Source organism: Saccostrea cucullata, unplaced genomic scaffold, assembly GCF_032062105.1.
Source record: "Saccostrea cucullata isolate Sc308-1 unplaced genomic scaffold, CSIRO_AGI_Scuc_v1 ctg142, whole genome shotgun sequence".
In the NCBI taxonomy this organism is placed as follows: Eukaryota; Metazoa; Mollusca; class Bivalvia; order Ostreida; family Ostreidae; genus Saccostrea; species Saccostrea cuccullata.
In genome coordinates, this window is record NW_026939327.1 from 120,001 (window position 1) to 140,947 (window position 20,947).

Here is a 20,947-nt window from a genome sequence, read left to right on the forward strand (position 1 = left end):
TTTTGGCAATGCCTTTCTTTATACTTAAGATAATCAGTAAATCTGACCATGGTTACTGCCATTCATATTTCGACTCGATATATCCCACTGAATTGAAATAAAAGGTGACCACGGTGTCCGCCACATCTGTTTCATATTTGGATATTTTACCAGAAAAAGGCGTTAAAGTGATCAAAACTGTGTGAAAAACGATATGACTTCCTTTTTCTGTTGCCAACTTCCCTTATTTGTGTCTACTACCTTCATATATATGTACCTTATCACCAGCATATGAAGTTTATATGTTCTACGTACGAACAATTTCTAAAACCGGACAATCTCCTGACAATTAAGTTGATGAAACAATGATATCAACCGTGTCGTTAAAAGTCATCGTTGCCCGATAACCAGCATACGGCAGGTGTGATTGGTCGATAGGGGTGTTCTTTTTTATAGCACCTGTTATCACCTCTGATGTTTTAGAGGTCCGTGTTTGCTCTTCTACCGATTTGTTTTGTTTCAATGGATAATGAGTGATACCGAGGGTAGTTGTTTTTACTAAATAAATGGAATTGTTTTTGATTTATGTTACGCTTTGGGGTGCCCATCTCTTATCCGCAACTCCTCTCATATCGCTGAATGAAATTTGATGAAACTTTCACAGAATCTCCATTACATATCGTCATTGTGCACCTCCTATTTTACTTTTTGACACATATTTTCCCACAACAAAACATGGACACTGCCATTATATTCATATGGGAGGCGGGAGGTATCATTTCGTGAGCTCATTGCTCACAGTACCTCTAGTCTTAATTTTCTATCATTGTATTTTCTATTCTATTTGAAAAGAAAATTCTGCAACTGTATGGATTTTAAATCATAACTACATTTGTATGCGATAATCGTTTCATGGTGATCATTTTAAAACATTTAACAGAAAAGACAGTATAAGGAAACAAAGAGGTGTTTATCGAAGATTAACATGTTAAGGTTGAAGGGTACAACAATATGTAAATAAATTGATACATGTAGGAAATGCACATTGACGTACAACCACGTCATTTTAACCAGCTGTGGGACATTTCCGCTAAACATTTTGATTCTGGTTATTTTTTCATTCGCCGATAAGATCCGATGAAACCTATATGTATCAAAAGTATTTATTCAATACTTTCCACTGACACAAATTTCAATATTTTGCCTCTTTAAATCGGAATAAATCAAGAACCTATTAACTAAAATATATTTGACATGACGTCATTTACGCAGCGGGATGTGTTCATGTTTGCAAGTCACGGATAATGTTTGATGACATACCATAAAGCATGGAAAATTTTCTTAACAATTAGATGTTTAAAAGTACTCAGTGTATGTCAAATCAAATTTGTGAATTTACTGACAAATTTTCTTTTTTCCCCATAGTACGGAAGCGTATTAGTGCCACTTGGACACTTCACTTTTTTTTAAATTTCTACACTTTAAAGTGTAAATTTTACATTTAGTTTGTAAATTTTACACTTTAATCTGTAAAATTTACACATTAATCTGTAAATTTTACACATTAATCTGTAAATTTTATACTTTAAAGTGTGAATTTTACACTTTAAAATGTAAAATTTACACTTAAATCTGTAAAATTCACACTTTATTCTGTAAAATTTACACTTTAATCTGTAAAATTTCCACTTTAATCTGTAAATTTTACACTTTAAAGTGTAAATTTTAGACTTTTATGTGTAAATTTTACACTTTAAAGTGTAAATTTTACACATTAAAATGTAAAATTTACACTTAAATCTGTAAAATTTACACTTTAATCTGTAAAATTTACAATTTAATCTGTAAATTTTACACTTTAAAGTGTAAATTTTATACTTTAATCTTTAAATTTTACACTTTAAAGTGTAAATTTTACACTTTAATCTGTGAATTTTACACTTTAAAGTGTAAATTTTACACTTTAATCTGTAAATTTCATACTTTAATCTGTAAATTTTACACTTTATTTGTTTATTCACATTGTCAATTTAGCAAATCCATACATCCTTAGTAACACATTTTAAAGCCAACAGACCGTTAATCATGCAAGATATTTAATTCTGATTTTATATTTCACAATAAATGCAAATGATAAGCAAATTAGTATTACTGATACAAGTAAAACTTTTCTTAGAATATAAATGAAGAGCATATCAAACATACATGCACATATTCTAGATGAATGTGATATGATATTGATATCAAAGTATGTTTATATTGATTTTGGAACGGCAATGAATTTTATATATTTTGATTCAATGACGTTTCTTTAATGCTACGTTAAAAAATGACCGTAATTTTAATATATCATTTCATCATGACCGTAGAACCTTAAACGTGTAATATTAATCTGAACTGCAAATAAAAAAAATCTTTGAGATATTTATTTTTACTGTTCATTACACTATAGTAAAACTAAAGAAACACATGTGTATATACTGAAACAAAAGCAGATCCCTGATTTCTTATGCTGGGGAAAATCACGAGACCCATGAGGAAAAAGTCCATCCTTGTTTATCATTTACTAATAAACATGTACGAGTACATGTAAAATAAAAATATGCAAACAATTGTAAACATCACAGTTTAATACTTTTTTCAATTTTCAGAGGTAAAACATCACAAATCGACCGTTCGATCATAACCGATAACAGTTTAGGTTGTTCAAAATAAAGTGTAAATTTTACAGATTAATGTGTAAAATTTACAGATTAAAGTGTAAAATTTACAGATTAAAGTGTAAAATTTACAGATTAAAGTGTAAATTTTACAGATTAAAGTGTAAAATTTACAGATTAAAGTGTAAAATTTACAGATTAAAGTGTAAATTTTACAGATTAAAGTGTAAAATTTACACATTAAAGTGTAAATTTTATAGATTAAAGTGTAAAATTTATAGATTAAAGTGTAAAATTTATAGATTAAAGTGTAAATTTTACAGATTAAAGTGTAAATTCTACAGATTTAAGTGTAACATTTACACTTTAAAGTGTAAAATTTACACTTTAAAGTGTAAAATTTACACTTTAAAGTGTAAAATTTACAGATTAAAGTGTAAAATTTACACTTTAAAGTGTAGATTAAAGTGTAGAAATTAAAAAAAGTGAAGTGTCCAAGTGGCACTAAAACGCTTCCGTACTATGGAATATTTGTTACCCTAAATTTTAATCGAATGGAACACCTTAAAAGACTTTTATTTCAAAGGATGTGGGTATTTATTCTCTTAAGAGGTTGTCAACAAAAATGGAATAGAACAATCCTGTGAAATATCTCAGAGATGCGATAGGATTTTTCAACCTTTTTAGAGAATAAACTCTGTTAAAGTTATTTTTGTAATACAATAGGACAAGGAAATAATCGACAAATATTATGAATGTCAATGTGCCCATACTTTGGAATATTACTTCTATTTGTTATCGGCCGCAGCAGGGGCCGATCTATTGTGGTTGTGTTAGAAAGTGCAGATGGGGAAATGAGACGTTGTTTTTTTTATTAATAATACATTATGTATTCTGTAAAATAATTCTTAAATGATAACAAGTACAAATTATGAGTAAAATATTTTTTAAAAATTGCTTTAAACTAAGTATTGATTGTCGTTATTGTATTTTATTTCATTATAATTTCTCATCAGATAATTGATTGATAATTTATGGTTATAAAAAAGAGTTTACAATAGATACTCCCCAGCCTGGGAGTGTGTAAGATATGAAAGGAAATCATGATTTTCCGGATAACATTAATAATGATGTGATAAATTCAGTGCATGGTTAAAAAAAATTAAAAGTTTTTCAACTAGTAAAAATTGTTTTGAATATGCTCTACAGCTGCAAATGACAAACAAATATTTTTCTAAATTTTGCACCACGGTTTGCAGCATCTCTGCAGAAACCATGGGCATTATCAGGTGACAAAGATCCATTATCAAAGACTTTTTTACATCGATAAATCTATCTAATATGAGAAAATGAGGTAAAATGTCTTTTTATTCATTTATTTTTAAAAATTATTTCATAGTTTGCTTTGAAGACAGCCTGAAATAAAAATGATTCAACTATTTCACCATTCAATATCTTGACGTGCTTTCCTTGCATGGACGCTTTTAAAATTTAGAAAGAATTTTTTTTTAATTTTTGTTTGCGATTTAATGCTTTGAACCAATTTTACTTGTATGTCTCTGATGTTATGCTTTCTTTTCCATCAAATTTGTTTTAGGAACAAAAACTGAAATTTTGAAAATTTTAATCAACTTGACAAATAATTAGCTCTCGAGCCTCAATATAATGAATTGTTTGCCCCCCCCCTTTCCACCCCTTTGTCCATCATCTTCGATATGGGTCTCCTAGAGTCAATGCTAGATGAATATGAATCCATATCTATTGGAATATGCTTTTTTTCTTTCCATCCTTTAAAAAATTCAAGCTTCCTGTATGAAGAAATTTTAATTGAAAAAAGGGTTTGCAAAGGAAAGCGTTTTTGACATGCAAAAACTGTAGATTTTGATATCTTTTTTATGATTAAATTTAAATGAAACATCAGACGGAATTCTTGACAGGACACAGCTTTTTATTTGGACCCCCCCCCCCCTCCTTCTTGGGTTTCAAGAAGCACTTGGTGAATGATTATGTAAGTTACAATGTAAAAGTACACTGATCAATTTTGCTAGAGGAAGGTTTAGTTGCTGCTAATTTTTCTGAAAAAGCAGTAAGGCCTCGGGAACCAGGCTATAAACCGACTGAGTAAGTTAGTCTAAGTAAGCATGTAATGTAAAGACATTTAGATTTTTGACCACAATTTTAAAGGGTCTACCATAAGCGTAGGCAAAAAAGTGAATGACTTACGTGAAAATCGGAGACACCCCCTCCCTTCTATAAAATAAAATCCAAGAAGTAAAATGGAAACTGTATGACGTCATCATAACAAGACCACTAAAACGCAACAATGAGTGTGACGCAACAATCATCACTACAACAAAAAGTGAAGAAGAGAGACAAAACACAGAAAGGTAAATCTCAACCAGATATTTTAGATCAATACATATTATTAGTTCATTCTGTTTTCTCTTACACATAAATATGTGAAAGAAAATTACTTATTCTCATGCTACATATATTTCTCCTTTAATTTTGTAGAATAAAAATCATGGACTACAACGCAATTTTGGATTTCGGAGACAACCCCGTCACAGATGTGGTAAGTTTACTTGTTTACAATCTTTAACCATAAGACCAACGTCCTCTAATTGGGAAATAAAAAGATATCTAATACTAAATACATGTATATTTAATAGTATAATATGAATTTTATTTAAGAGATTTCGAGGGGGGGGGGCATTATCTGTTGGATGGATCTATAAAGCAAAATTTCAAATTTCTTGACAAGCAAAAATAACTAGAATCCCCCTCAATCTTTTTAATGCATTCAATTTCTCAAAAAAAACAAAAAAACTTGTTGTTGAAATGAATATTTTCAGGACAAAACTGAAGATACTTAAGTTTGATTATTCGTGGGTTGATGCTGTGGAGGAGGAAGAGAGACGTATAGAGGTACATCTATGTATAGGTTATATAATAGAAATTATCTATGTATAAATAACCTAATATAAATTATTTATGTATAAGTTACATAATAGAAATTATCTATGCATACATAACTTAATAGAAATTATCTATGTATAAGTTACCTAATAGAAATTATCTCTGTATAAGATACTAGTAAATATGTTGCACGTCCCTGACACTTCGCTAATAGCATGTGTTAATGTATAATTTTGGACAATGATATACACTTCGATCAGCCATTTTCATGTTTTTGTTTTATACTAACCCGACTTTTTTCTGGTAGGAGGAACAAAGGCAGAAAAGAGAGATGAAGAAAAAGTTGGAGAAAGAAATTGCAGAAGAGAAGAAAAATAACAAAACAAATGACAACAGGTAGGATAATGCAATCACTGACCCAAAACTTACCATCATATACATGAATATCTATATCGTTCTCTGTATCCTATTTGGTGGTACTTAGATGTAATGCAAAATCACAGGCACTTGTTTTGGAAATAAATTTTTAACCCATAGAATAATAATTATGGGTTGAACATTTATTTCCGAAACAGGTGCCTGTGTGCAAAATCCATGAAATATTGAATTCATCTACTAAGTTTATTTTTTGCAGATTTACAACACCTTTAGACTTTGGAGATGAGGCGGTTAAAAATTGGGTAAGTATTTACCTTTAGAATTTTTTTATGAGTTATTACCCGTTAAATGTAAATTCTTCTACATGTATATTTATTACGTATTTAGCTGCAGGTTCGTTATTTGTTTATACTATTTACAGGAAACAAAGCTCCAGAATCTCAAGTTTGACTACAAATGGGCAGATCAAGTAGAAGAAGAGGAAAAGGCCAAAATTCCGGTACATATTCTGTTGATTGATTCAAAATTCAATATCACCTAATTTTTTTTCATAGAACAGTTCTAGACATTTTATTATAGTAAAAGCATTGTCATTCACACTTCCACGTGATAAAGTTAATACAGTAAAACATGCTTATAACGAACTGCCAGGGTCGGACAATTTTGCCTCATTTTAAACATAATGCGTTATATCTATCAAGTGTACAATACATAATCAAGACAAGGGAAATGAAAAGCACATCGCTGTAAGTGTCATTTCATTATAAGAGTGTTCGCTATAAATGTGTTTTACTGTAAAGTGGCAACTCTTATTTCACATTATCCCAATCGCCTTTTTATTTTTGAAGGAGGCAAAACCTATACATAATGTTTTCCTTCTAAAACAAAAAGTATATGGTAATAAGATAATTATTAAATATATAATGAAAACATAAGCTATATAGACTTATTTTCCTCACTTTTTAGACTGGAAAAGGCACGAAACAAAAAGATGCAGGGAATACAAAAAAGGCATTAAATTTAAAAGCATTTGGAGATAAGAAGAAAGCCTTTGTTCCAAAAACCCCAAAGGATGTGAAGAAAATTAGTCTTATATTTGAGGATCCAGCAAATGATGAAAAAATAGCAAAATCACTTGCAGATACTGAGAAAACAGAAGTGTGTAAATCAAAAGTGTCCCAGAAATCAGAAGCAGTTGTCAAAGCAGCAGTTCAGAAAAAAGGATGTGACAATCAAGAAGTCAGGGATAAGGAGGGTGAGGATAAAGTGGTTGAGAAAAAAGACGGAAAGGATCAAGTCATTGAGGATTCAAATGGAAAGGATATAGTTGTTGAGGAAATAAATGGAAAGGAAGTTGTCAAGGAACCAAATGGAAAGGATATAGTTGTCAAGGAAGCAAATGAAAGGAATATAGCTGTCAAGGAACCAAATGAAAAGGATATAGTTGTGGAGGAACCAAATAAAAGGGATATAGTTGTCGAGGAACCAAATGAAAGGGATATAATTGTCGAGGAACTAAATGGAAAGGATTTTTCGAGGAGCTAAATGGAAAGGATATAAATGTTGAGGAACCAAATGAAAAGGATAAAGTTGTCGAGGAACCAAATAAAAGGGATGTAGTTGTTGAGGAACCAAATGAAAAGGATATGATTGTCAAGGAACTAAATAGAAAGGATGTTTTCAAGGAACCAAATGGAATGCATATAAATGTTGATGAACCAAATGGAAAAAATATAGTTGTTGAGGAACCAAATGAAAAGGATACAGTTGTTGAGGAACCAAATGGAAAGGATGTTGTCGAGGTACCAAATGGAAAGGATATACATGTAGTCGAAGAACCAAATGAAAAGGATATACCAGTAGTTGTTGAAGAACCAAATGAAAAGAATATAGTTGTTGAGGAACCAAATAAAAGGGATTGAGTTGTTGAGGAACCAAATGAAAAGGATATAGTTGTCGAGGAACTAAATGGAAAGGATGTTGTCAAGGAACCAAATGGAAAGGTTATAATTATCGAGGAACCAAATGAAAAGGATAAAGTTGTTGAGAAACCAATTGAAAAAGATGAAGTTGTCAAGGAACCAAATGAAAAGGATGAAGTTATTGAGGAATCCATTGAAAAGTATATAGTTTTTGAGGAACTAAATGAAAAGGATATAGTTGTTGAGGAACCAACTGAAAAGGACATGCTGTAGATCACTAAATTTTCGCGACACCTTATTTTCGCGAGATAGTCATTGGCTCTTTATTGTCGAGACTTAATTTTCACGAATTGTTGTTTTACCTCTATATAAACGTAAGAAATACTTTTATACGCGAGAATGAAATTTTCGCGAGCTCATTGTCTCGCGTAATTAAGTGAAAATAAAGTTCTCGCGAATAAAACGTGATTTACAGTAGTTGTTGAGATACCAGACGAAAAGGATATAGTGGTTGACAAAAAGGACAATGTGTGCAACAAAACTTCTACAAAGAATAGAGATGTGTCTGAACAAGCATTAGTATGCATTATAGAAACCTCGGTAGATGTTTTAACGGATCCTTTTCCAAATACCTCAGTAATTATGTCAACAGTGTGCAATACAATGACCTCTGTGGATAAAAAAGTAACATCTGTGCAGGAAAAACATGAATGTATTGATATACACAAACCAGAAGTAATGAAACTAGAAGTCAACAAGGATCAGAAGATATCACTTGAGGTATTAAAAAATATGTCATTTGTAAATGAAATATGTGTTACAGTTAGGAAGAGAAAGAAAACTGGTTAAAATTTTCATGCATTTCATACTTTATATACTTATATACTATAATCTTTTTTATATTTTTTTGAAAGTTAACACAAAAAGTTTCATTGAAATATATAACTAAACTGTACTATTTTTAAACTTTTAGCTTTTGAATAAGGATGATGATTGTTATGACGATGATGAAGATGATGATGATGGCTTGTTTGGCCCAAGAAAGCTGTTCTTCTTTGGCATAGATTATTTTAAGGTATAGCAAAACTACATTATTTAATTTCTCATTTTCCATTTGTATGGAAAGAGATGTCCCATACATGTGTACATGTATATGTATTAAAGAAAATATTTATTTTAATGACTGTTTAAATTCCGGTATTTAATTGTATTGGTATCTTTATACCTTTACAAATTTTTCTTTTAAGAAAACGAAACTAAAAATTTGCAATTGATGCAAAACAATCTTTTATTCTGAAACCGATCATGCTCCATTTTATTCTTAAACACTTTTCATTAACTGTTTTTAATTTGTTTTTATTTGATACAGGATTCTGGAAAAGATGTCTGCTTAAGAGAAGCATGAAGGGAAGGATGACAACGGATAAAACATTACTATAGCTTTGTTTTAAAGAAATAACATTTCCTTCTGAACGTCAATTAAATTATATTACATATAGAGAGGGTTTGTTCTTTATGAGGATGTATTCATTTCTTAAGTAGGAAGGATTCGTCAATTAGGCCACTTGCAATTCCTACAGTAATGAGGCTGATTTATATTTGATATATGCCAAGCCAAATGTATAGTTCTGCAGACTTAGTTGAACACGTAACTATTAAAATTAGAATCTCTGGTTGGTAGTCATTCCTGAGTTGCATCAGCAAGCATATGAGCATTTGGGTTTCTTATCATTAAAAATATTGCCTCGCCCAAACTTTTCCTTTAATTTACATTTTTTCAAAGGCCTTTGTAGATTAATTGATTCTATGCTGTTTAACGTCCCTCTTGAGAATGTTTTCCCATATGGGGACGCCACCACTTACCGGTGGAGAGCTGCAAATTTTGTCCTATACTTGGCACTCAGGGCCATTGAGCAGGGGGTGTCTTTTTTGTGCCAGCACCAACTGAGACACGGGACCTCGGTTTATACGGTCTCATCCAAAAGACTGGTCTCCATGTCCCACAGTAGGATTCGAAACCGCGACGTGCCTTTGTGTAGGCCATCCTCTTGAGAGAGGTAGCCGGCTTATGGAAATCATGTGTGTGGGAAGCCAGGGCAATATGTTCGTAAATCATGAGTTTCGTTTGTATAACTACTCATGGCTTTTTCATGCTTAACTTTCCTTAAGAGTAAAAAACTAGCATGCAGCAATCGATCCATTTTGCTGATGTACTATTTTATCTTGTATTCTCTAAGGACATGTATTGGTTCCACTGCTAAGAGTGCATATATTTCGAATAGCGCAGGTGCAAGAACGTACCCTGGTAACCTTTTCTTCCTCTACATTGGTTCGGCAGTGTGCCAGTAAAATGCACCACCCTCTAAGTGATGTCGTTGACGAATACAAAGGGATTAAGTAAAGGTCAATCATTTCCAGGAAGATATAGAGACCGATTGCATAGCTAAGCCACTAACAATTTATTAATACATATATTTTGGAATTAGTTTGATCTTGGTAAGACAATAAAAAAGTAGGATATCCAACGGAAGAAGCGGTTAGACAATCGTCCATACTATAAAGTAGAGCAAGCAATCGTTTTATATTTATGGCAACAGCGCATCAACTGTACATTTCTTTGTGTTCCTGTTGTTCGTGTGCATTGCTTTTACTGTGAATGAATTGAATTTTGAGACGTGAAGAGAGTTTGGTGTCTCTTTTGCTTTAATTCTAGAATGATTTTGATGTAACGTTCCAATGAAACACGTACACTGTGTAGTGAAAAAGTAAGACTGAGATCAAAAGTGAGCTCGTCAAAAGTTTTATGGCACTCAGGCCTGACTGCAGAGTGATAACACTAGACTGCAGAGTGAAAACACTAGACTAAGGAATGAAAACACTAAACTATTGAGTGATAGCACTAGACTATAGAGGGAGAAAACACTAGAATAAAGAGTGATAACACTAGACTGCAGAGTGAAAACACTAAACTAAAGACTAAAGAGTTATAACGTTGAAGAGTGAAAACACAAGACTAAAGAGTGAAAACACTAGACTAAAGAGTGATAACACAAGACTAAAGAGTTATAACGTTGAAGAGTGAAAACACAAGACTAAAGTACGAAAGCCCAGAAGGCTCATTCGAGATTCGAGATTCGAAATACGAGATTCGAAATTCGAGATTCGAAATTCGAGTTTCGAGATTCAAGATCCAAATTAACCAATCAAAAGGCAGGGTAAACTTTGATTACTCCCCTTTATTATGTTTTACTATCAAGAAATCGTTGAATATATTCATATGAAATGGGTCATTTGCTTAAATAATAATGCAAGAAAAAAAGATATATGTATTAAAACGAAATGAAAAGGAATTTTAGGTTACATTTTGGAAAATATATATACATTCTTATTTTTTCCTCATTAAACAAAACAATAGATACGTATATAGAATATTATATGGTCTTATCGTTGAATTGCGGAATTCTTCGGTTGACTTTTTTTTAATAAGAGCATTGATGAGGGAGAAAATTATTATTTATATGAAATACTAATGAGGGTACCTTTCGTTATATTGTGCCCCCCCCCCCCCCCATAATTTTGCCGATATATAAAATACTATAGAAAGCACAACTACCATATGCTTGTGCCCCCTCAATTTTGTGCCCCCTCATTAAAAACATCTGATGACTTTTTTTGCTTTGTTTTTGGTTGTCAAGAAATTTTTGGTTGTTGAAAACTGAAAATGTGTGGCTGTGCCCCCCCCACCCCTCCAATGATATGAGCATTATGGTTTTACTAGTATATTTGAGAGTTTGACCATAACACTATGGTGAGAGACTAAAATATAAAACAATAACGCCACAGTTCTGCAGCTTAGCTAGACTCATCTACTATTTGATATAAAATAAAATAAATTCCAGTCTGTATTGTATCTACGATTTTTAATTAATCCAAGTTATCAAAGCCTTAGACCAAGATAATTAATTGAAAACTTAATTTTTATGTATTTCCTCTATTAGGAAACCTACAACATATTTTGTGCCCTAGAAAAACGAAATAACGTAAATAAGAATATCAACAACTTGATTAATAATGATGGCAAATATGTAAACTAACAACAAGAGATCTTGGAAGAAGTTAGATAGAATGTTCTATCGTTAAAATGATATTGTCCTACGGACCCGGTTCGTTCCGTGTATTCGTAATGTAGCAGAAAGAAACACGGGCGATAACTCGCATAATGCATTTACTAGGAACAATCTAGAGAGTTCCGAATGTAGTAATTTGAATCGAGAGAAAAACGTTGAGAAAATTAATTGGATTTTCGTATTTATATGGATTATTTTATGGGATAAAAGGCATAAGCAATCTCAAAAAGGTTTGTTTTGATTATTTTGGTAGTTATTCCCAGTGCAAATCATTTTATATTCTTCAAAATCGTTTCGGAGCGGATCCGCTCCGATTTGCTACATTGCAAGTATATGGGACGTATTCTAACTGTGGTGAGGGCCTGTACCGAGACACAGTTAGATTATTCTAACTAGGAAGAAGTTAGAAAATTTTACGAAAATCTACATAAAAATAAAGATCAAGAACTCGATGATCTTGAAGATGTATGAAATTGTGTAATGAATGGGTATGTATCTTGCTAGACCCGAGCGGTTTCCTTTTAAATAATTATCGAATATATATTTATTGTAACTTGAATGTTGCCCCCCCCCCCTCCCACTTGGCCATTCCCGTAATATTTTTTCTTATATAATATACTATAGAAAACAGTTACTTAATGCTTATGTCCATTCAAAAATAACTTCCAATTACCATGATAACCCCTATTTGAGGTTGGGGTGGGGATAAGGGGATTAACAATGATTTTTTAAAATCTATTATTCCCAGTGGGTCATTATCTTTATTAAGCATGCATGTTTCAGCCATCCGTATTTAAGGGGCTTTCTATTGGTTTCACAAACTTGGTCACTGGCCACGTTCTAATACCGTGTCACAAACACTATCCACCTTGAAACCCGTAGTACTAATTATTACAGAGACGAAGCATCGATTTTGAAAGTGGGGTGGAGTGGGGGGGGGGGCAGACAAAAATATTATAATTTTCAAACCTGGAAATAAAAACTGACAGAAAAAAATTGTCCAAACCCGAAAATCCTATTTCGTGAAAGGGGACGGGGGGGATCGAACTTCATTTACAATGTAGTACCTAATTTCTTTTAATACACTACTACTTAAACTTCTTTGACTATACTGCACTAATGTACCAAAACGTGGGGGTTGGGGGTGGGGGCTTGGCAACCGACCTTTCGATGAACATTTTCAATAGTAAAAAAAATTATGTTCGGAAAAAAGGGGGGATGCATGTACTGTTAATCTAAGTTTACTATTATGTCAACAACCCTGTATCCAAAGTAGATAACACGAAATATATATATCTTTATATATATTTATATTTATACCCCCCGCTTGAAAAGCGGGAGGGTATATAGTGATCGGGATTTCCGTCCGTCTGTACGTCTGTCCGTCCGTCCGTCCGTCTGTCCGTCCGTCTGTCCGTCCGTCTGTCCGTCCGTCCGTCTGTTACGCTTTTTCTCTTATCCGCAACTCCTCTTAAACTACTGAGTGAAATTTAATGAAACTTTCACAGAATCTTTATTACATATTACCATTGTGCACCTCCTATTTTACTTTTTTATTCGACACGTATTTTACGTTTCCCAGAGCAAAACATGGACATTGCCATTTTTTGTTTACCTATGACGTTACATAATAGAAGCTTCTGGATAACATTTGATTGGACGAGTTATTCCTCTTTACACATTACCGTAAAACAATATATAGCAACACATCGACATTATGGGAGGCGGGGGGTATCATTTAGTGAGCTCATTGCTCACAGTACCTCTAGTCTTTATATAAATATCTTATGACATTTAAGAAGCTATTATAAATTAATTAAGCATATCTTGCAGAGCAAAATCCAATATTTCTTTAAATTTCGTTTTGATAATATATAACACTTTTTCTTGCGTTGTAATTTAATAAAATGACCTCCTCGGTATTAAAATAATCAACGATTTCTTAATAGTAAGAAATAATAAAGGGGAGTAATTGAATCTCAAACCGCCTTTTGATTGGTTATTTTGGATCTTGAATCTCGAAACTCGAATTTCGAATCTCGAATTTCGAATCTCGTATTTCGAATCTCGAATTTTGAATCTCGTATTTCGAATCTCGAATGAGCCTTCTGGGCTTTCGTACTAAAGAGTGAAAACACTAGACTAAAGAGTGATAACACAAGATTTAAGAGTGATAACACCAGCACCCCTACTAATGTTATTGTGATTTAAATTCAAGACACGTGGTTCAGGTTTACCTATTCAAAAGTTGTAGGGTAGAACCGGTTCTATAAATAAAATTGGCAGTAAACAGGATATTGCTATAGCCTGTTTCTTTTGAAAACATGTCCTGTAATAAATGTTTTCAGACCTTTCTAATAGACTCTCATGATTTTCAACCGAAAGGGGGTGGCTAAATGAGGGGGTGTTAAAATAACAATATATCTTATACTTTTCGGCGAAAATAAGAGCTCACTAGTGACCGATTCGCTGGTAAAAAATGTGTTTTATCATCTACACTGACAAACCTTTGTTTGCCTTCTATGGCTATTGTTATAAATGCGCACAGAGGATCTTACCACGAGCAACTGACCAATCGTTGGAATGAATAGCAACGTTTACGCCAAATGCATGTTTACATTTTACTTCGAACACGTGGTTCAGGTCAATCTATGATCATGACAATGGAATACAAAATGATAAAAAAAATGTTCTTAAGGACAAAATACAAAGATAAGAAACTATTAAAGATGTTACGGGCGTTTTTAATTTATTGTTTACTGGAAAAAATGTTTAATAAAATGTAGTTTGTGTATAGTTCAGAACACCAGCGCTTCAAAGGTAAGGAAAACGAGCAACATCTCTTACGCATTTAAATGGACAAAACTTTGTGTACGTTCGTGATCACGTGTTTGGCTAGGGAATCCACCTGGCAATTGTATTCACCGATAGTACAACAAAGGAATTAAAGATATGTATGCCGTGTTAAACAGTATTTTTTTTATTTTTTTATTTTTCCACAGCTGAAACCGAACAAAAATTTCTGAAGTATGATAAGCTATCAAAAATGAAGCATTCTTGCTAATTCGACGAAATATTATTCGGTATTAACAAAGTACTGGTCGGGAAAAGAACACGATATTCTCATGCATATTTATAAAGGACTGACGTTTATCCTGGATCTGCGCATGTGCGCGGGAAAAGCATCACGAGAATCATCAGGTCGAGAAAAATATTTTTTGTGACGTCTGTTCAGTGAGGAACACAAATCCACCAATCAGCTCAATGAGTTGCATTTAATGCATTTATGGGTTACTACATAAAATACTACTGTGTAAAATAATACTGTGTTATTCGAAAAGGCTAGTTTTTTTAAAATTGCTCTCGGAAAGACTTGATGCATTTTCTCAAGCATTTACATGCTTAATGCATTATGTACATTATTATCTACTAATCCCATGTTCATATTTGCATACAAATGATTAACAATGATAAAAATTGAAGTTTTCCCCACTCCATTATACAGGTCCTTTTGTTTAGAGTTTCCCCGTGTTGTACTGCTAGTGGACATTTTCGGTTAGGTGAGCATTTACAAAATAGCGACTACGGATCTTCAGTATGGAGCGCATTATGGGCAAATATATTTTAAGTCATATATAAATGTAGATGAAACTTACATACCATACAATCTTTCCTTCTTAGAAAATATAGTTGGGCTATAATTAAATAAAATTGGGCCAGGAATTCCAGGCCCCTAAAAACTATTCCAGTTTGAGGGCACAACCAAGCATTTCGGTGAACACCATTAAGAAAAATTAATTCAGGTAGGTAACATCGTTTTTTTTAAAGTGGGCGGGGGGATAGAACAGTTAGAATAAAAATCGACTAACTCGAAGAAACCTGACAAGTAAAATAGGTTCCAATATCTTTCACTACGAAATTTTATTCATCCACTACAACATTACCCTATTTAACTATACTGCAACAAAAATTGGGAAGGGGGGGGGGGCAACCGGGCAAATGTTCAATGAATATTTTCAACAGATGTAAACATGATATTCTGTTGAATACTCTTTTTTGTTTTGAACCATTAAAAAATGCAGAATCGAATGTATCTAATAACCATTTTGATTGATCGGATTATATCATTTGTTTGTATTAGTTATTTCATTTTGGCACACCATGGTTTCCACACTTGTTTATCCATAGTCGCTGACAGCTGTTGAAGTTCACCCAACCGAAAATGTCCAGTGAAAAGACAATTGCACATGATTATTCCTTGGTACAAAAAGCAACCAACTCTGAAGTGTGCTCACGTATTGACAATCCCTAACTCACGTGTTTGTAGTAAAAACGTAGTAGACCATCATGCTTTTCGGTTCATTCACGAGATTGGACCATTGTTTGCTGTGAGCATGCGAGACCACGTGATCATGAATATTTCAATTAGAGGCGGTTTATTATCCGATTCGGAGAGAAAATAATTTTTACCAAATAATATTTCATAACTTTTAAAAGTGATGGAGTGGAATTGTCTTATTTGCAGAAAGTATATAACTTATGTAACTTGATGAGACACCACATATATTTATTCCTTTTAAAATAAAACACTAATACGGCATATATAGCTTTAATACAGACGCAAATCGCTTTTGCGGTATGACTTTCAGAAACCTAGACTTCCACCGTTTATTGAACAAATGAATTGTTTGTCATTATGAGCATGAAAATAATATTTTTAAAAATGCTTTTCATTTACAATAAGATTTTCCTTTTTTTTCAAGCGTAAAATTCCTGTAGTATTCGTAGTAACCCATAATGCAATACTCATTCAGCTGATTGGTCAGTGAAAACCATGCTGGTGCCTCATTTGCTAATCTGACGCCAAAAATATAGTCCCGGTTCCCATGCAAAAATATTTTTCCAAAAAGAAATTTTAATTCATGACTGCAGAAAATTGTATTATAGAGAATACTTATTTAAGTTGGAATGAATGTAAGAGAGATCGATTGATTGAAGTACATTTCTACAGGCATTATTAGCTGATTCTAGGGTGGTAAAAACTGAAACGCAACATACATAACTTTTCTGTTTACCATGTCTCCACGTGCTAGTCACTTCCTAGCCACATTTCCGTGAATAATTTACCCTATCTCGCTGAAGTCTCGCTAACTCTCGCCAAAGCCACTGCCAGAGCTACTCTGAACTCATCGGGTCTTATTATTTGCAGAACACCGAAAAATAAAAGGTTCCGAACACATTAGTAGGGGTGACCAGATTAAAGAGTAAAAACACTAGAATAAAGAGTGATAACACTAGACTAAAAAGTGAAATCACTATACTAAAGATTGATAAAACAAGACTAATTAAAGAGTTATAACACTAAAGAGTGATAACACAAGACTAAAGAGTGAAAACACTAGACTAAAGAGTGATAACACAAGACTTAAGAGTGATAACACTAGAAAGAGTAAAAACATTAGACCATGCCACAGACGACAGGACCTGGGGGGGGGGGGGGGGGTCTAAATAGGCTTTGACACGTAGCAACAAATTTTTGATTGAAAGACCGGTTCCATTCCTGCAGTAAAGTCAAAGTTGTTAGTGGTAGCGTATGAAAAAAAAAATGGTACTAAAACAAGTTCCATCTTAGTATCCCCAAACCCAACACCACCGCCGATTTTTTTTTCCTTTGCTTGTCAATTTTTTTTCAGGTTTGACATTATTTTCTCTTTCATTTACACTGTGGCAGACCACGTGATACGCGATTAATTAGTTCCACTGAAAAATGGCGTATCGAAGTTCCACTTCGAGGGAAATTTGAACAGTAAGTAATACTTTCTTCTATGTTTTTCACCATCTAACCCTCGCCAAAGTATAATGATTTTCACAATAGATACGGTGTTAGTCCAATAATGTCAGAGTTTTGAGCGTATAGCGAGAACATTCGTGCACAATCTCCGACTCAGCCAAAGTTGCTCGGGATGTTTCCACGGACTTAATATCTTTTACAATTCATTAGCAATTTAATGGAATTCAATGCGTTTTACATAGTATAAAGATAATAACTTCATCACCAGTGATGTGGAGATGCTCACCATATCTTGATATCTAGTGTATGTTACGAAAAACTACTCAAAATGTCGTTTCATGAGAAATGATCGGTAACCACGATACAAAATTCAACGATCAGTCCCACGGTCAGAATTAAATACTGGTAAGAATTCTGCAATTGCAGGTGCTAAAATTAAAAAAAAAAAGAATTTAATTTTCTATATTTTGAAGAACAAGATGGATAAAAGACTTTGAAAATACTGTGGAAAAGTGTTCCAGAGTAGGTTTGCGGTCTACGACCACGAGAAGGGACATGAGGGGAAGGCGCCCTACATGTGTTGTGGAAAGAAATTCTATAGCAGAGCTAATCTGAAAAGACACAGGTAATTATATATTCAATTAGAATTTTAAATTGAATATTAAATCTTCAACTTTTATAACTACCGCAGGTGGTGGTGGTGGGGGGGGGGGAGGAGGTGAATGTCCTTGAACGAGAGATTAATATGAAAATGTTAACTAAATGTATATTTCTCTAGAACTATTCATGTAAGTGTAAAATATGTACAATGCTCTGAAAATGAAATTCTTATTGTCTGTGGCCATAATGGCATTTCGTAATAGTTCATTGAAGAAAAATTGTGCTCTTCTCGACCTATTTCTGCCTATTCCTTACATGTTTTCTTTTCATCTTCGCAGATGTTCGGTGCATGACGAAGAAAAAGAATTTACTTGTGATCGATGTTGGAAAAAGTTCCCTATTTGAGCAGATTTGAATCGTCACATAAAAAAACCACGAGGAAATTTGTGGACTGTCGTCAAGAAGAAAACAAGCACATCTGGATCACATGACTACTCACATAAAGGAAAAAAAATCATAGATGTCCTTGTGGTAGATTGTTTAGCTGTCAAACAAACTTATATAGACACAAAAGAATGTGCAAATCCAAGTTACACTTTACAATATATTTTGGCCATTGCATCTTTTTTTATATCATTGGTAGCTCCTGACCAGCAAATTCTTTATTAAAGGAAATGGAGATCTAACCTCACAGCAATACTTGCAAATGTTCTTGTTTTTATACATACATGTACATGTGAAATATAAAACCTTTTTTAAAAAATAAATCACTGATTTACTTAAAGTTTATATCAATTTATTATAGACTCATATTTTACATGAACTTATGCAACATATAATTACAATCGCCCCATTTTTGCAGTTGGCGTGATGATGATTTTTGATTGATTACAGCGTGCCTTTTCCCACCTTCTGTAACGAATTTCTCTCCGTGATTACTGTTCCCGTCTTACGCCATCCACATACACGTTTCCGTTGCTGTGTATCAAAAGGATGATATCTGATTAAAGAAGGTTATAGTTTACTAAACCAAGATAGTTTTTATTATGTAAGCAGGGTAAATACTACAACCATTTTAAATATACTATGTCACTATTTGGGAAAAAATTGTGGATTTTTGCCCCGTAAAAATAAATAAGAATAGAGTATTAAATTATTTTTGAAATCGTTGTTCTTAAATTAATATGATCAATAAATATCAAGGAATGAACATGGATATTGACTTGTGTAGCAACTGGTGTGAATATCAAAAAAATTATCATTGCAACGAGTCCTTTCACTGAAAGAATCTGTAATAAAATAGAGACATACTTGAAAATGATATCTGTTGGCATTTCATGTCTATCCATTCTACTGGAGACAGGGATGCTTTTCTGATCTACAGTCAGTACCGTCAACCAAATGGTAAACTGTGGACCGTTTAGTACGATAGGAAAATGGCCTGAAAGAAGTATTAGAAACTTTGAAGAGAAAACTATATAGCATTTCCAAGATAGGCAATGCCTTACGTAAAACATTTTGTTTAGATCTCTAGAAACATCTTCATCAATCCAATCTCTGCTTTCGTTGATAGACGTTGATGTCTAAACAAAACACGGGCCGAATTTCTTTTCCACGCTTTGCAAGAGGGGAGGTTAGCCATTTTGATCTGGATACAGCTACATGTAATTTTGGTGTAAACGGAGACTTTGAAAATTTACGCTTTATACTACTAGTACTTCTGAATGATGAATTGTGAATTGGGGTGCTGTTTGATACGCCATGTGTCTCTTTAATATTGATGCAAAAAGTTCTTCCTGAGTAAAGAAGAGGTGATTTTAAAGCAGAAATATAATTGTTTTTTTCTTTTGTAGAAGGCCGCCATTTTGTTTTAGGTCTGTTCTGTTATAAATTAGATTTCTTCCTCATTTCAAGGTCTATAAGAGAAAACATAGATGTCACGTCGAATATTAAGATAACTTTGATCGTGGGACTGATCGTTATTTTTTTATCGTGGTTACCGATCATTTCTCATGAAACGACATTTTGAGTAGTTTTTCGTAACATACACTAGATATCAAGATATGGTGAGCATCTCCACATCACTGGTGATGAAGTTATTATCTTTTTACTATGTAAAACGCATTGAATTCCATTAAATTGCTAATGAATTGTAAAAGATATTAAGTTCGTGGAAACAATCCCGAGCAACTTTGGCCTAGTCGGAGATTCTGCACGAATGTTCTCGCTATACGCTCAAAACTCCGACATTATTGGACTAACACCGTATCTATTGTGAAAATCATTATACTTTGGCGAGGGTTAGATGGTGAAAAACATAGAAGAAAGTATTATTTACTGTTCAAATATCCCTCGAAGTGGAACTTCGATACGCCATTTTTCCGTGGAACTAATCAATCGCGTATCACGTGGTCTGCCACAGTGATAATATAGTAAGATTTTTTGACAACTGCCCCTGAATCTTTTTAATGCAATTAATTTATCAAATATTTACAACTTGTTGTTCAAATGAATATTTTCAGGACACAAAACTGAAGATATTGAAGATTGTATATTCATGGGTTGAAACTA

General features: G+C 33.1%; 1 long non-coding RNA gene across 1 annotated transcript; it reads left to right on the top strand.

Moving 5' to 3' along the window:
• Positions 1–5,496: 5,496 nt before the first annotated feature.
• On the top strand, positions 5,497–6,238 carry LOC134252841 (uncharacterized). The gene is made up of 3 exons (XR_009989028.1): positions 5,497–5,567; positions 5,866–5,954; positions 6,193–6,238. It is a non-coding gene; the product is annotated as an uncharacterized LOC134252841 (long non-coding RNA).
• The last annotated feature ends 14,709 nt before the right edge of the window (positions 6,239–20,947 follow it).